This window comes from Xenopus laevis, chromosome 4L, assembly GCF_017654675.1.
Source record: "Xenopus laevis strain J_2021 chromosome 4L, Xenopus_laevis_v10.1, whole genome shotgun sequence".
NCBI lineage: Eukaryota > Metazoa > Chordata > Amphibia > Anura > Pipidae > Xenopus > Xenopus laevis.
In genome coordinates, this window is record NC_054377.1 from 71,483,470 (window position 1) to 71,501,751 (window position 18,282).

Here is an 18,282-nt window from a genome sequence, read left to right on the forward strand (position 1 = left end):
ACTATGTGTCCTGGGAAAGTTCTTAAGTCAATTATAATGATTATTTTGTTACTTCTCATAAATAATTTGGTGTAAGTTGTAAGCTACTTTCTTAATAATAATTAATGGTAGAACGCCTCGAAAATCCCCCTTTTGACATATTTATACTGAAGCACGGATCACAGTACACCCAGGCTTTATCAACATACACTACCCTGAGACATTCAGCCCACACACGTCTAATTGGTTTTTTTTTTGTCTATAGATCTAGAGAAGTGTAATGAAACAATCCTGCAAGGCCAGTTTCTACTGCTATACATACGGCACCTGCTCCACCCTGCAGCCCTTTGCACACTTCCAATCTGAACTATAACCAGATGTACAAGTACCTTTGTGAAATGTGATGGCCATTACATAACAGTAGCATTACTTTGTGTGTGTGTGTGTGTGGGGGGGGGGGGGTATTAATGTATTCTCTTTTTTTTGTGGCTCTTTGGAAGTAAGCTGCAGATCAGCTGCTTGAATAGTATATAGTGCTTCGTGTAGTGTTTCAATTTTAAAAAGAGGACAAATATTTGACCCATTTGATCAAAGGTTACATTATGAGAGGTTTAGTGGTAAGGTTTCAATTTTGGGATATAGGTATTTAAGTCGACACAAATGTTTTCATTTACTCAATCCTGACTTTTTCCATCACATTTTTTTTTTGGCGAGGCTTAATTCAAAACATAAAGTACAAAGATCTATAGAAGAAACATTTGCTTCCATAATTGAGAATGATCTCCATTATTTTCATCTTTGATCTTAGTTAAACTGTGCGTTACTGCATTACCGCATTTGCAGCTGGAAAACTACCGCAATAGCCCTGCCCTCAATACACTTTCTTTTACATTTTCTCAGTATACATCATTTTAAGAATGAGGCTGTGTGTAATATAAAGAGGCGTTTGTTTGAAAAAAGCAGCAGAAAAACTGGCATTGAGTTCCTCCACTCTTTACACTGCATTATGCAAACTTTTCAGGCCAGAAATTCTTCGCCACCTAAAAGTGTCGGATTGGCTTTTACTGGGATAAACCGAGGGGCACATTTACTTAGGATTAGAATAAAAAAAACTTTGAATTTCAAATAATTTTTTTGGCTACTTCGACCTTCGACTTTGATCTAAAAATCGTTCGACTATTCGACCATTCGATAGTCGAAATACTGTCTATTTAAATAAAACTTTGACCCTCTACTTCGCCAAGTAAAACCTACCGAACCTCAATGTTAGCCTATGGGGAAGGTCCCCATAAGCTTTCTAACAAATTTTTGGTCGATGGAAAATCGTTCGATCTATGGATTTTTCCTTTGACCGTTCGATCGAACGAATTGCGGTAAATCCTTTTACTTCGATATTCGAAGGATTTAACTTCGACAGTCGAATATCGAGGGTTAATTAACCCTCGATATTCGACCCTAAGTAAATGTGCCCCCATGTCTTGACCAATGTTATAAAATGCGCACCCGATCAGCTCTTTGTAATGTGTTGCAACAACAGAGCGTTAATGTACGTTATTAATTTTAAATCAACTTCTTGACTGTTTTTTGGGTGTAAAATATTTTACATTCCTATATGTCCCCCGGATAAGTATTTTGTGGCAGTGCCCACATTTTTTGAGCCTTGGCATGGCTAGGGGTGACCATCTTGCAGCATTATTACCCCTGCATGCAGACCTGCGGTGGCCCTGTGTCTGGCATATTTTTATACACACAATGGCTAACTGTGGAGCCATCTTTGTGGATATTGTGCTGCCTGGCAATGGCATGTGCCAACAGGTATGCATGGAAGCTTGGTGCGCTAGGTAAGTTTGTGCAGCAGAGGATACTCCATTCTCTGATACATACAGGTACTACCTATGGCAAACACGATAGGACGGGGCTTCTATACAATATGGCCGGTATACTACCCCCCCTATTGTTGTTTCTCTGATCTTTCTCTAGTTAACTGTTTACACTTTACTTTCCTCTGTCATTTTCCTAATGATGTTTTAACTTGTGGCAGTGTTTTGTGTATGTAATTACAGGATAATTAGTTGCCTAGCAACTATTTTGGCGCCGTTTTCGGGCAAGGGTTCATATTCTAGAGTCTCACTAAAGCTCTTGTCTGCATGTATTTTCTATTTAAATAAATGTTTTTTGCTATTTTCAAATCCTGAGTGCAGCAGCTTTGTTTGTTTTTATCGATAACTATATAGATATAGATAGATATACACTGGTATAGGACCTGTCATCTTGAATGCTCAGGGCCTGGGGTATCTTAGTCTATTAAAAAATGATTTAAACATTGAATAAACCCAATTTGACTTCAATAAGAATTAATTATATCTTAGAGCCTCTGATTAAGTGTTTGGAACACGAAACGCACCAGGCTGTTTGACACAATAAATTCTTCACTTTTGAACATTTGCCTGGTGGAAGTTTTGCCTTTTTGAGTGCCTGCTCCTTATTGGTTCGTCGGTTTGTCCGCCCAACTGTGCTGAGGGCTCAGGGCGGTGCACCTGGGCCACTTGCTTGATGTGGTGAGTAACCATTATACATACAAGAGACCCAAAAATTACAGAAGCTTTTTCATATCTTAGTTTGTATCAAGTACAATGTACTGTTTTATTATTACAGAGAAAACTTTTATGACTTGAGGTCCAGTGTTCAGTAACGATATCTAACTATCATCCTATCAATTCTTCTTCCTGCAGGCTGGTAAATCATGTATTTCTCTGCAGACAAATTAAAGAGAAACTATTCCTTAGCCTTCTCGGTGCCCATCTAATATTTATTCTCCCATAAAGGTTCAGTTAAGAGGGCACAGTTTATTGTATGGACACAGTCTATTATAGTCTATTAAAAAATAATTTAAACATTGAATTTGACTTCAATAAGGATTCATTATATCTTAGTTTGTATCAAGTACAAGGTACTGTTTTATTATAACAGAGAAAAAGGAAATCATTTTTAATGATCTGAATTATTCAGATAAAATGGAGTCGAAGAGGTGGTCTTCCTGTAATTTGAAGCTTTCTGGATAACCAGCTTCCGGATAATGGATCCTATACCTGTATTCGTGCAAATGATTCGGCCAAAATTGCAGATATCCTACATGAGAAACTGGATCTCACAAATTCTATATCTGTCTGTTCTGCCATAGGGAAAATAAATCAAACCTCTTGTTAATAGTATACAATCAGGAAAGCCAATACCTGACACCAATGGGTAGTATTACTCACATTATTAAAAATGTTTGTCCTATTGTGTGCACTCAATGGGAATAATGATAGTAATGGGGTAATTGGTTTCCGGATAACGGATCCCATACCTGTGCCCTGCCCCCTGTCCCTGTAAACTACATCAGCCATTACAGTTTTGATGTAGCAGGCAATAAGGGAACTATCAGAGTGATTTGTTAGCATTTAAAAGCACTAATATCACCTATATAACCTGGCAATTAGGGAAGCTTTCTCTGCTTATGTAACACTTAAGGAAGAATCAAAGTATGCTTATAACCCTAGGCCTCCTCAAAAGGCCTCTGCCCCCCCCCCCCTGTCAATGGTTTCAGAAAAAAATTAACTAAATCTGTGCAAGATAGCACCCCTCAACCCCAATATGCTTCTCTGTATTTATCAACAGCAGTTTTATAGTTGTGTGAGTCCCATGTGGTATGGTTCAAGAGGTGGGGGGTGGAGGTATTTGGAGGGGATTAGAATTGTAAACACACGTTCATTCTTCTTTAACAAACTAAAGCAAACTTTAGAATAGTTACAAACCTCTGATCTTTTCTAGTGTACTGCATAATACAATTTTAGAACATTTGAATATATGATATGTGCAATACTTTGTTCTTGGAAAATGTCTGCTAGCTGTAAAACTCTGTGGAATGTGTTTTTAGCCCAAGGTAACAGTGCTTATACCATTTCAAAAATGCTTGTGCTGTCCTGTTCCCAGTGACAGTTTATTTTATGACTTGAGGTCCAGTGTTCAGTAACAATATCTAACTATCATCCAATAAATTCATCTTCCTGCAGGCTGGTAAATCATGTATTTCTCTGCAGACAGATTTAAGAGAAACTATTCCTTAAACTATACCTCATATATAACGAACTCCTCCTTATCTGTAAACCTGAAACACAGGGTAATCACTTCTAATGAAAATTTAAATATATTTAAAAACAAATTAATTTATTGGGCTCAGTTTAAACATAGGCATATAGTGCCCCTTAAGGCAAGCAATGTGGGAGCTGTAGCAGCATTACTGTAAATGCAAACACAATTCCAAAGAATATCCCATAAAGAAATTAAGATATGTATGCCTTAAATCTTTATTGTCTTTTTAAAGGGCCACTATAACTTAGTTTGCATTTTAACTATATATATGACTTATGGCAATATTATGATATTGCCATAAATCATAATAATATTGATATTATTATGATGAATATATCATTATTTTCTTTTTCCCTAGCTTCTGTGTAGAAGGTGTAGAAGGTGGGTTGTTCTCAGTTCTAATACCATATTATCAGGCTTTTTGTTTTTTTCCATAACCACCTGTAATATTTTGTATAATCCCTTACAAAAATCTAGACTCCCAAGAGGAGTGGCCTAATGTTACTATGGGCATGGCCAACATTGCAGTTAAAGTAAAACTCAAAGCTAAGTATTAGCATGAACAACCAACTCTGTTTTCTCAAAGCCTGCCATACCATAAATCTATACCGACATAGCTATCCCCCTGTAATGTGTACAAATTGTTGGGTATAGTATGCCTACCACACAATAATAGAATCTAGAGTGCTGGCACCGTAGATTCTGCCTTTCTTGACGGCTTTTGAACTACACCACTCCAATGTGTATATGGCAACACATGGTATGGATCAAATAGCTGACTGCAATCACTAAAATTGTTAAAGCAAATATACTTAGGGCACACAGAGCCATTGTTATAGAACTACAGACCCTGCAGCTTTAAAGATGTACCAGGAGTTGTGCCAGGAGAGTTAAGGAGGGTTTTTATCAGTTTTCTATCTGATAGCTGTATCTATAAATAAAGAAATTCACATCTGCTTATAAAAAATCCTGCACATCTGTTGACCTAGAAATGTAAAAATTTGTGGATGTCCGCCAACATAAAATGAGCTTGCTGGAAAAATATTTGGAGGTTTTCGAAGTTTCCATTTTCAAATGGAAAAGTGATAGTTTGATCCCTCTTGTAGGTGCACCGAATAGAACAATGTACTAGCCATATTATTTCCATCAGGATAAAGGGCATGTGCAAGCCACAACAGCTACGGCTATGTCGTGTTGATTACCAATGGTTGAATGCATTCTCTGAATACTGCACTCAAATACAGCAGTAAAATGGGGATGAGGATATTTTGGCAAACCAAAGCTAACATCTCTCAGCAAGTGATCTGACTAATAATAGGACGTGGATGCTATTTTCATCCTACGCTTTTGAGCGGAATCAGCAGAACTAGTGATGTGCAGTCAAATTTTCAGCCCAAAGTATTTTACTGAGAACATGGTAGAACCCCTGACAATTTAGTGTATTGAAAAAATGATATCATATGTCCACTGCAGAGAATGGAAGTTTGACCAGCCCTTTCTATCTGTAGCTGTTCTGTCCCATAGACTCCATTTTTATCAAATCATTTTAGAGTTTTAAAAATGATTTCCTTTTTCTCTGTAATAACAAAACAGTACCTTGAACTTGATCCCAGCTAACATATTAATGAATACATTTTTAATGCAAGACAATACTATTGGGATTAATTAATGTTTGAATGATTTTTTAGTAAACAAGGGAAAGTTGAGCTCACCACTAATTTTTAAAACCATTAGGCGGGGTGCAATGAGGCTGTGACCACAAAATACATATAGACAAATACAAGAGTCCTCTACACTCGACCCATTATCAATATATTTAAGACAGAGACATTTTGTGCATACTGCTACTGAAAAATGCCTTACCCTTTAAGCAAAACAGGGATTGTTTGTCCATATATTGCAATATATTTAAGATGGCCAACTACGTCAAAGTCATCCCATTTCTGGCCAGTTCTAAGCTTAATTTTCATCTGATTCATTGAGAATTCTATTGGTTCATTATACATTTTACAAAGGGACTAATTTTTACCTGCAACTTACTAGCTGCTTCCAAAGTAAAACTCCCAAACTTGGCTGCCCTTTTATTATACACCAGTGGGATCACCTGACTATAGCTGGGAATGGTGGGAGCTACAACATGGAGCTGGTCACTGCTCCTGTATAAACTATAACAAACAAGGGAAAGTTGAGCTCACCACTAATTTTTAAAACCATTAGGCGGGGGTACAATGAGGCTGTGACCACAAAATACATATAGACAAATACAAGAGTCCTCTGCACTCAACCCATTATCAATATATTTAAGACATTGAGACATTTTGTGCATACTGCTACTGAAAAATGCCTTACCCTTTAAGCAAAACAGGGATTGTTTGTCCATATATTGCAATATATTTAAGCTGGCCAACTACGTCAAAGTCATCCCATATCTGGCCAGTTTGGGAGTTTTACGTTGAAAGCAGCTAGTAAGGTGCAGGTAAAACTTAGACCCTTTATAGAATTCTCAATGAATCAGATGAAATTAAGCGTAGGACTGGCCTGATATGGGTTGACTTTGACGTAGTTGGCCAGCTTAAATATATTGCAATATATGGACAAACAACCCTAAGCATTCTGGATAAGAGATCCCATACATTTACAACATAAATGGCCTTTCTATACTTAATGAATAACATATTTTACTATTCATACTACCCCTCATCTGTCTGTTGGGTAGAACAAATGCCTCCCTTAGCAAACACAGAAATGATGTTATTGCCCCAAAAATCAAATGCAGGACCTTTTGTGCCAAAAGTCGAGTAAAATTAAGAACTGAGCCGCCCTATCCCCTATGAGTGTGATACCTCCTCTCTCAACCTACATAAAACAAGCACATCATTTTGGGCTTAACAGACTCTCCTTTACATAGATTTGCAATGAAAACAGAATTCTTTATAGATGCCTATGAAACAGCTTGACCATGACAGATGATAGTCTGATTGTGTTATACATTTCTGCCTATTTTTTTTTACTTACAGTAAATGAAATCTTGCCAGACTACAGTACAGATCAGCAAAAAGCAGAGATTTTTTAGATTCCTTTCAGGGTTACATCTATTAGACTAGTTAATTCAGCTGGTTAATAGATCTATGCATAGTGCAGCACTATTAGGTTTAATTTTCAAAACACTAATTTGTGGATTTATTTGTGTGGAGAAAATGTCCTGTTTGACATTAGCAATAGGATACGGTCCCCAATGTGGTATTGGGTGCATTGATTGGGCATTCTTCTAATCATGTCATACCACCCACCCCCGTGCTGTAACCTGTGACACTGCTGGTTTCTAGTAAAAGCATTATAGAAGTTAATTATGAGAAAAGTAAAAAAAATGAAGCAAAATCCATAATTTTTGCATTTTGCCTTCCTGTTGTGAAAAATTGCACAATTGCAGCTGGTCCTATAATTACGGCACTGGGAGGGGTGGGCAGGAGGAGGCCCTTAGGGGTCTGCATCCCCCAACCCTCTAAAGTGATTTAGGCGTGCAAGTTATGGAGCAGCAGATTGAAGCAACTGGGCCCTATGTCCGGTGGTAAGGAACAGAGCTGCACTCTGCACCTTGCACTGGGCCGATTTTCAGCCTGTGGATAAACACAAGCCTTCCCAGCAGTAGAACTAGAAATGTATTGCTACTAGCAAATTACTATGTACTCTTTTGTGATTTTAATGAAGACAATTTAGGTCTAAAAGGCAACCATGAGAGATCTTTTGAACTGGGATTATGAAGAGACCCAATGATCATTTTTCATCTGTGTTTTCTCTCTGAAGTCATGTCTGTGAATAAACAAGCACCACACAGAAAGTCTTCAGGCATTCAGCAAATCAACACAGGAAAGTCACCATGTCCACACCGTTTATTTAATCTCAAGCCAGAGGAAAATAAAAATAAATACTTTCAATACTTCCCCTGTTTTCTGTGGAAAACAGGAAGGCCCGCAGCATTGCTGACATCTTTCAGTAATAAATGCAGGCAAACGAAACTAATAATTCTTTCAGCTGCAGCCATGAATTTCCCTCTCAGTACTTAAAGTGCTGGAATGCCAATGATGGCTTCATTTCAGCTCCAGTTAGTGTAAAAATAAATATATAAACAACAATATATTTGAATTCAGTCTAAATAACACATTTGAATGCCGAGTTAGATAAGATGCAAGATTTCATGGGCCTTAAAAAAAAGTAAAAAAGTTCCAGTTATTTAAATGCGAAAATAACATAAACATAACAACACTGTAAAACAACACCATAATCATGTTAATTCTCTTAAAAGTAATGACAATCTGCTATCCTAGCCTAGGCCATAAATCCACAGATTTGTCTCTACTGGGCTTTGAAGAAGTGTAATGGTTATTGCTATTTCTTATACCTGTTTTATTAAGATTATTTTGAATGTTGCAGTATTAAACCCCTACCCTAACATACTAGTTCATATTGCAGGGCTGAGTTTCTGGCACCAACACCAAGAAGACCCCAAGGATAGCTGAGTCACTAGCGACTAGACTTCAGTTTCTGACAGGAGTACAGTAATTATGTGCAATGTGTCATATAGCAGGGGCTAAAATGTCATTGAGCATAGGACTGTAATATTTACAGTAAAAAATACAAAGCCATGATTGATACCTTGCTTCAAGTGCTATTACCTAAATGCATAGGACTTGTAGTGTTGCGCAGAAAAGTGTCATAAAGGGAATATAAGGCACCATTTCTGGTAAACGACTTCAGAAAAGGAAAAAAAGAACGACGTCCAAAATTCCTTCATCACATCATGTTACATCATGTGAAATCTGTAAAGTAAAATATAGGTGTGGTAAGCATTGGAATGCTTCAGTTAGATATAGATACATATTTCTGCTGCTTGGGTACAAACAGGTCTGACATATCATGGCTACTATGAATATGCAGTCATACACACATTAGAAATGATTATTCTTTAAATGACTCCTCTCTCTCTCTAAAACCTTGCTGTGAAGTGTATGGAGCATTCTCCTGCATGGTACTGTACATGCATAGAATTAAATGAGAATATGTTACTCTTACTTTGTAATTTGTAGGCGGACATGCATTATTTACATACTAGATGATGCTTAAATGAACAAGGGCATATCCATAAAGTCAACAATTAGCCTAATTTCATCATACCTACCGTCACCGGGAAGGTGAATATAGATTATCTGAAGTTGTCTCTTATTTGTCTTAGAAAGGGAAAAACGAATTCCTGACTCTAAGAGGGCAACTGTACCAGTCCCTGGATCAAGACCTTTCTTGAAACCAGTACAAGGATAAAACACTAATGGGTGAATTGTCAGCAGTGAACGCTTCACCACACTTTGCACCACATAAAAATTAGTTACCACTACCTGGGCGCTGAACGCTGGTGACTTTTCGCTAGTGTTACTTCGGCAGTGCGAGTGTTTAAAAGTGAAATGAAGCTAGTGATCACTTCAGCCTAGCAAAACTGTGTTAGTCCTCTAACTATTAGGTCAATTTGAATAGGGTGGGTACATTAAAGTTGTATGGACGTCTTTATTATAGATGTTGATGCAAATGCTTGAAGTGGCCACTTTTTATAACAAATGTCCAAGGATCTTGAATAAAGACAAAAGAGATCCTCTACAAAATTCCCTACATATGAGCCCACCCTAAAACAAATGTTCCTCAAATGTCTGGGGAAAAATGTTAACACAAAAAAGTTTAATAGTTGGGACTTTTGCAGGCAATCCCGCTTAAGAAAACAACTTTACAACTTTGATGCAATTCCGGCACACAGGATATGATGTAACTGACATAAGATTGAGGAAGACGTAGCTTTATTTTTTTTTATATTATGTAAACGTTCAGTAAAATTCGTATCTTAGTGAATTTGTGGAGAAATGTCCGTTCGCTAAAGTGAAAAGTCGCCTGGCGATAGAGTGTGAGCGAACGCTAGCAAAGGTCCCATTTGTTAGCGAATTATCACCTACGCCTGTTAGTAAATTGGCGATGTCCCTGCGGATGGGATTTATGGCGAAATGTAGCATTAGCCACTTTGGCCTTTAGTGAATCTGCCCCTATATCTTCACAGGTCTTACTATTAACCCAACAGACCAGACCCTGGATCAGCATTTTACTAAGATTACTAATTTCATAACCTTATATTTTATCACTCACTTGAGAATTCCATATTGCCACTGTAAAACTAAAAACTTTTTTCACCGTAAGATGCAATTTACTTCCTAATTTCAAGGAATGCCATTGTGTTGTGCAAAAACATCTAATTACATGGTTATTTTGAGTTGAAAAAAAGTCAACCCCTCCAATGACCACAAGTACACATATATATATGTATATAATAGCCACTAAGTGACTCTGCTTAGAGTTACGCAGTTTGTTATCCACAAAAATCATCACATTATTCTCAATTAAGGAGGCTCCTAACACACTACCCTTTAGTGTATAACTTACCAAATGGAATGGATGTCATTTTCTATTGATACATCAACGTGTTTGCCTCTATTCTATTGCTTGGGATGTTTTTAACAATGGATCAGGCTGTGAGGCTTTTAACCCCACCCCCCACACACACACAAAAACTGAAGCAGTGGTACAAGTCAGCCAATGCTGATAAATTTGTTCTAAATCAAAATTGTACCAAACATGGTGTAGCTCCAATAATTTTTGCCATTTTCAGCTCAAGAACAAAGTAAAAACAAAGATGATTAACAAGTATAAGGTATGTTCAGCACAAGATCTATTCAGTGAGCTCATGTTGAATAAGGGAGTATACTGCCTTTTGAAGATTGAAGGAAATATGTTTACACTCAATGCAATATACCAGATTCATCATTAATGTGGTGAGGCTATTGAAAAATTTGTTGTAAAGGCAGATCCCTTGATGGGCTTGGATATTTTATCGATAGGCCAGATCTGTGGGTAGTAGTTTTTTTTTTTTTTAAAGCAGTAACACGTTGATCCAGGAAAATATACTGCTTGGCAGAATGGAGCCAGGATACATTTTCCATTTTCCTGCTCTAGAGGCAGTTGCCAAGAGCTGTAGCAGTTGCTTTGCCTCTGTGGTTTCTTTGCCTTTGTGGTTTCTTTGCCTTTCTCTTAGTCAACAGTGTCGACTGATATATTGAATGGAGGAACTTGATGACAAGTCTTTTTTTCAACGAAAGCTAACTTTGTTATTGTGTAATGGTTCTTAACAATTAAGTTACCATTGTGCAAAAAAACTAAGTAGCAAAAAACATCTTTCTCACTAACACACACCTTTTTTTATTACTGCCAAAAAAGCTTGTTCAGAGGTGAAATATATATATATATTCTGAAAGTAATAGATCACCCAATTTATCCTGTGAAGAGAAACCAACTAAGGAGCATGAAATATTGGCACATATAAAGTTTGAAGTATGCCAGCCTAATCCCCATGGCAGGCAGGGTTTCCTGTACTGTGATGGTGTGGGAGGTACAGATCTGGCCTTGTGCCTTCTACATGCAACACTCTTTTAAACTCTATACATACAAACATATGCCTAGGCAAATTCTGGAAAAAGGGCATGCCAGTTTAAAAATAATAAATGATGATTTATTAACTGTAACAGGGCAAATACAGGTGACATAGTTTCAATATTCTGTTGCAATAGCAGTTGTTATACACAAAAACAGACTATTTGTAGTTCTCACACTTGGTATCCAACAACAGCTGTTACAGGGAATCCCCTGAGTTCCATGAATGTGCTGTTGAGACCCTATAATTGTTGATTGTTCATCAAGGTTGTAAATCTTTGTCCTCAGTTGAGCCAATGATGCACACTTGATGCATACTATGTCATACCCCTAGAGACTCTACATGTAGAATATAGCCCTGCTCTAACTAATCCAGGTATAAAGATGTTTTTTAACCCCTCCCCCCGGATTTACATTCTGACAGGATGGTGCCCTCCCTGACAGTCAATTAATGCTTACTCTTCTCTGGGGCCTCCTACCACAGGATCTGGGCTGCATCCACCCTCATTAAAGAGAACTAAACCCCCCATGGTGATAAGTCCCCACTGGCCCCCTTCCACTGGTCCCCCTCCCTTCCTCCCCCTTGCACAGTCTTACCCCTGAATTCTGTCCCGCCTAGAAATAGCGACCGCACATGCAGAGTGAGTGCAGCGAAGCTCACGGGTGCCATCTTCTTCTCTTCGGTAATGTTTATGAAGTGAGTGGCGTATTGGCACATGCGCAGTAGAGCAATCTTCCAACCCGGGACAACTATGAATGCACCGAAAGAGACAGAAATTGCCAAAGGGGAGGTAGAAGACATGAAGATTACTGAAGAGAAGAAGATGGCGCCCGTGAGCTCCGCTGCGCTTACTCTGCATGTGGGGTCGCTGTTTCTAGAGGGGACATAACTCAGGGGTAAGACTGTGCAGGGGGAGGCACAGAGTAGGGCCAATGGGGATTTATCACCATGGGGGGTTTAGTTCTCCTGGTGGCTTCCACTACCCCCTTTTATACACCCCTGGGCAGAGGCATTATGTTGAATGGCCACCCTGCAAATAAATCTTTGGGGGGGCCTAATCTGAAAATGTATATATACACACCTTGCTGTTGTACAATGCAGCTAAATATGCTGCTGCTTTATTACTGCATGTTCATAATAATAATAATAATTATAATGATACATAAATGAATAAATAAATGAGTCATGTTGTGGAGAACTCAGAAAAGGAAACAGACAGAAAAATCTTTTTGGACCCACTATTGAAAATACATGGAAAAATGCATTGGTTTGACCAGACTTTCTGACTGGACCAAATTACTCTAATGATATAAACTAGAGTTAAAAAAAAAATCAGTTATACTGAATCCTGTATTTTTACAGGATTTAAAACAGCCCTGTAATTCCAAAGGAACCCTAGCAAATGTTCATGCTCGCTCCTACATATTAACACATATTGACAAACTCTGCTCCGACTATGTGTAGTTGGCTCCGTTCCAGACACATGCATTTGTGACACATTGTCCAGGTGCAGAAATAGATACAGTATTTATTTAAAAAAGAAAAATTGCACTGACATAGTGTCAACATGAATTAACTTATCTGGTCAGTCTCATTGTTCCAGTGGTATAGCAAGAAGTTCATATAGCAAAACTAGATCCAACTGCTTGGTGGCCCATGCAATGTTCCAGTTCAGTCTCTTTTGCAATAAATTCCCTGTATATAGGAGATGTTATCTTCCTCCACAGTAAAACGCTATGTGAGATGTATATATTTGCTAAGAATGTTTCCAGTACATATTTCATTGTAATATGCTTATGAGCCATTAGAGGGGGACATTCCCTAGGCAGAAATGCATATATTTTAGAGCTTGGTTGAATTTACTGTTTTTAATTTCTATATTTTGCTTGCAAGAATAAATTGGAATACATAAATATAATTCAGTGTACTGAATCTTGATATCATGCACAGTCTTCATTAGCAAATTTGATGTTCCCTCATTAAATCTAGTTATCTTTTTCCATTTAGGAGCATGTATGGCGGGTTTGGTCGTGTCTGTGCACTCGCCTATATATATATATATTATATATATATATATTATATATATATATATATATATATATATATATATATATATATATATATATATATATATATATATATATATATATATATATATATATATATATATATATATATATATATATAGCAACAGAGGAAGCTTGCACTCACAGGAAATTTTCAAGTGTTTATTGGATCAAAAAAACAACTAACGTTTCGGCTAGCACTCTAGCCTAGCGTACTAACCTTTGAGTGCAAGCTTCATCCGTTGCTATATCTCTACTTTTTGGGCTTTTTGCACCCAGGCAAAATCGACCATGTGACGAGCTGTGCTGGCTTCCAGAACTATAAATATATATATATATATATATACGACAAAAAAGCTGAAGCACACCAGGATTTTCTTCAAGAAATGTAAAACTGTTTATTCCATCAACGTTTCGGCTCTCGAGTGGAGCCTTTATCAAGATAAAGATTACAACAAAGTGAAAACTATTTAAAGACTCACCCAGCTCACTCCCACCTCCCAGTGACGCCCCCTTTCAGGTGTGAGGGATAATTAGAAAATTCATTAGTGTGACTGGTTCTTCCAATAGATACATTCTGTAGAAGCAAATACATATAAAACACAGAATGTGAAATACAGTGTATAACGTGCTATATATAAATATTAAATATTAAACATCAAAATAGAATTTATATATAAAAACACTTAAAAATCCACAAAAAGGATTACCAGTATCAAAACCTAAAAACAAACTGTTTGCAGACACTGTATATATATATATATATATATATATATATATATATATATATATATATATATATATAGACAAATACAAGATTCCTCTGCACTCAACCCATTATCAATATATTTAAGACAGAGACATTTTGTGCATACTGCTACTGAAAATGCCTTACCCTTTAAACAAAACAGGGATTGTTTGTCCATATATTGCAATATATTTAAGCTGGCCAACTACGTCAAAGTCATCCCATATCTGGCCAGTCCTATGCTCAATTTTCATCTGATTCATTAAGAATTCTATGGTTTAATTATACATTTTATAAAAGGGACGAATACGTTTTACCTGCAACTTACTAGCTGCTTTCAAAGTAAAACTCCCAAACTTGGCTGCCCTTTTATTAGACACCAGTGGGATCACCTGACTATAGTTGGAGGGGGTGGGAGCTACAACATGGAGCTGGTCACTGCTCTTGTAGAACTATAACAAACAAGGGAAAGTTGTGCTCACCACTAGTTTTTAAAAACATTAGGCGGGGGTGCAATGAGGGTGTGACCACAAAATACATATAGACAAATACAAGATTCCTCTGCACTCAACCCATTATCAATATATTTAAGACAGAGACATTTTGTGCATACTGCTACTGAAAAATGCCTTACCCTTTAAACAAAACAGGGATTGTTTGTCCATATATTGCAATATATTTAAGCTGGCCAACTACGTCAAAGTCATCCCATATCTGGCCAGTCCTATGCTCAATTTTCATCTGATTCATTAAGAATTCTATGGTTTAATTATACATTTTATAAAAGGGACGAATACGTTTTACCTGCAACTTACTAGCTGCTTTCAAAGTAAAACTCCCAAACTTGGCTGCCCTTTTATTAGACACCAGTGGGATCACCTGACTATAGTTGGAGGGGGTGGGAGCTACAACATGGAGCTGGTCACTGCTCTTGTAGAACTATAACAAACAAGGGAAAGTTGTGCTCACCACTAGTTTTTAAAAAACATTAGGCGGGGGTGCAATGAGGGTGTGACCACAAAATACATATAGACAAATACAAGATTCCTCTGCACTCAACCCATTATCAATATATTTAAGACAGAGACATTTTGTGCATACTGCTACTGAAAAATGCCTTACCCTTTAAACAAAACAGGGATTGTTTGTCCATATATTGCAATATATTTAAGCTGGCCAACTACGTCAAAGTCATCCCATATCTGGCCAGTCCTATGCTCAATTTTCATCTGATTCATTAAGAATTCTATGGTTTATTTATACATTTTATAAAAACTAGTGGTGAGCACAACTTTTCCTTGTTTGTTATAGTTCTACAAGAGCAGTGACCAGCTCCATGTTGTAGCTCCCACCCCCTCCAACTATAGTCAGGTGATCCCACTGGTGTCTAATAAAAGGGCAGCCAAGTTTGGGAGTTTTACTTTGAAAGCAGCTAGTAAGTTGCAGGTAAAACGTATTCGTCCCTTTTATAAAATGTATAATTAAACCATAGAATTCTTAATGAATATATATATATCCAGATCATTTGGCTAGAATTTCCTTTGTCGCCTTAGTACAGAGGCCTTGGGAAGCTTGGATCCCTGCAGGTGGATAGCATATTTAATTCTGTAGTTATAGTTGGCTGATTTCTGGTGAAGATCTATGTACACCTGCCATGTGATCTTGCACTGTGCTAGATTCTATTACAGGAGGGAAAGTAGGAAGAATTTGATTAAACCCCTTATTATGTATGTCTGTTAGTGTTTGACTTGTAAGGTAAAAAGTTGCCCCAGATACCTTCATACAACATTCATTTTTATTTCTTACATTACCTTTATCTTTTTTACATCAATTGTATAAAAAAAAAAATTCTCATACTCATATACAAAATAAATTTACTGGCATGTGCACAACTTTATAGGTTTTACATTATAGGAACACTAACTCCATTTAAAGATAATGTAGTGAAGTGCATTTATATTATTACTCATCAATATTGCATTCCACAGTCAGAATACAATTAAGTGCATTTGTTGAGAAATATTTGCCAGTTTAAATATCACTGACGTATTTTGACCTTAGACTATTAGAGATAAAAGTTTTACAAAGCTTGCCTCTGGAAACCATATTACAATTTCATATCAAGGTCTTTCAGACTTTCTGGGTTAAAGTCCCACTATCCATTGTAACATTGGGGCCCTTTAGCTAATAACAGATGCAGTTAAATATTGCCATAACAGTATGCAAATAAACGTCTTAGATCAGGTATAAAAAAATGGTGGTTTAGGCAGCACCTGAGGCCCATTTTCTTCTTCTCCGAGACCCTTAGATCCTTATCACTGTTAAATGTGATCAAAATGTTTCAAATATTTTCTGGAATTTTGTATTTCTTTAGCCAACAAGTTTGCAGTTTATGCAAATTTAAATCTGCAAAAAAAATGGCAACAGCCCAAAATACATTTGACGATATTTGTATAAATTAAGTCTTTTGATGGCTGTGGCTTCATTATGATTTATCCACCAGCCTATTGGTTTTGTATATCAGAAGGGGGTTAGAATCAGTGTGAGTTTGCATGTCTTGGCTTTCCAAGTCATTTGTGTATGACATGCCTAATGGACATGGAATAATGTACAGACTGCATGAGTTTCTTTATGGAGGACACTTGTTTAACCTGTGAGGCTGTGCTTGATGTAGGCAGTCTGGATATACAGTATGATATAGGAAGGTGGCACAAGAGGAAGCATAGTGCCAACCTGCTAATTTATCTTACTCTATAATAAGACACAGGATATGGTAATTTCCAAGTGAAATGTAGAAATAAGGCCATTCCAGTTTGTGTCCTCTAGAAGGATCTATCTTTTTTCATAAGACTTTCCATACCCTGTGTAAGTTTAGTTACTTCTCTGGAGAACAAAGCTGCACTGCATATTCCAAAGCAGGCCTTACTAGTGCACCAAAAATATACTTACAAAATTTAATGAAATGTGCCATTATAGTCATGATTAGGGTGACATACGTAAATTTGAGAAGGCCTGCAATCTCCACCACTTTTAATAGAGGACAATACATTGTATACTGCCATTGATTGCTACTGTTAAGTTTTTCTGAACCGTGGATGAGTGGGTCCACAGACATTAATGCTGGTGCTGCTTTGGAGAGATTTGGACTAAGCATGGAACTTTTTTCTGAATAATTGATCACACTGAGCGTGGAGTTCACCTATATTGTATTGACGTTTATTAACCACTGCTAGGTCATTCTCCATCAAGGATTTTTCTAATCTGCCTTATTTCCTGCACTGAATTGGCCACAGGTCTATGTTCTCTAGCCATGTATTCATGAGGGGTGAGTGGGCCAAGGCATGTATGTGCCCCCCTCCCTGCCCATAATTTGTAGATAATTCAGATGGCAAGTTAGGGAGTGTAGCCGGGCACAGGCTACAATGGAGTCATGTACTGAGAGTCTGCCATAGCCTCTACATAGGTGTTCTTTTATATTTATATGGTGTGAGGTGCAAAGTAGAAACCCCCGAGTTGAACTTTGAATAGTAGTAATATACAGAACCCAAATCATAGCCCGCACACAGAAGTCATTCAACACAGGAGCCCCTGTGTCAAGTATCACACACAACATTTTGGCAGGGAGGCAATTGAGTATAAGCCTTAAAAGAAATTCTTACATTTAGGCCAAGGGCAGATGAAGCATTGTGTATTTTTTTCAGGCTGAGAGATCCATCTCCATTGCTATAAATATCATCCATTTGCGTGCAGTCACACGCAGCAGCTGAGTTTGGCCTGAAAATGCCCGCTTTCGCGTAATTGTTCTGACCTCCACTCGTCTACATGTGACGGCACAC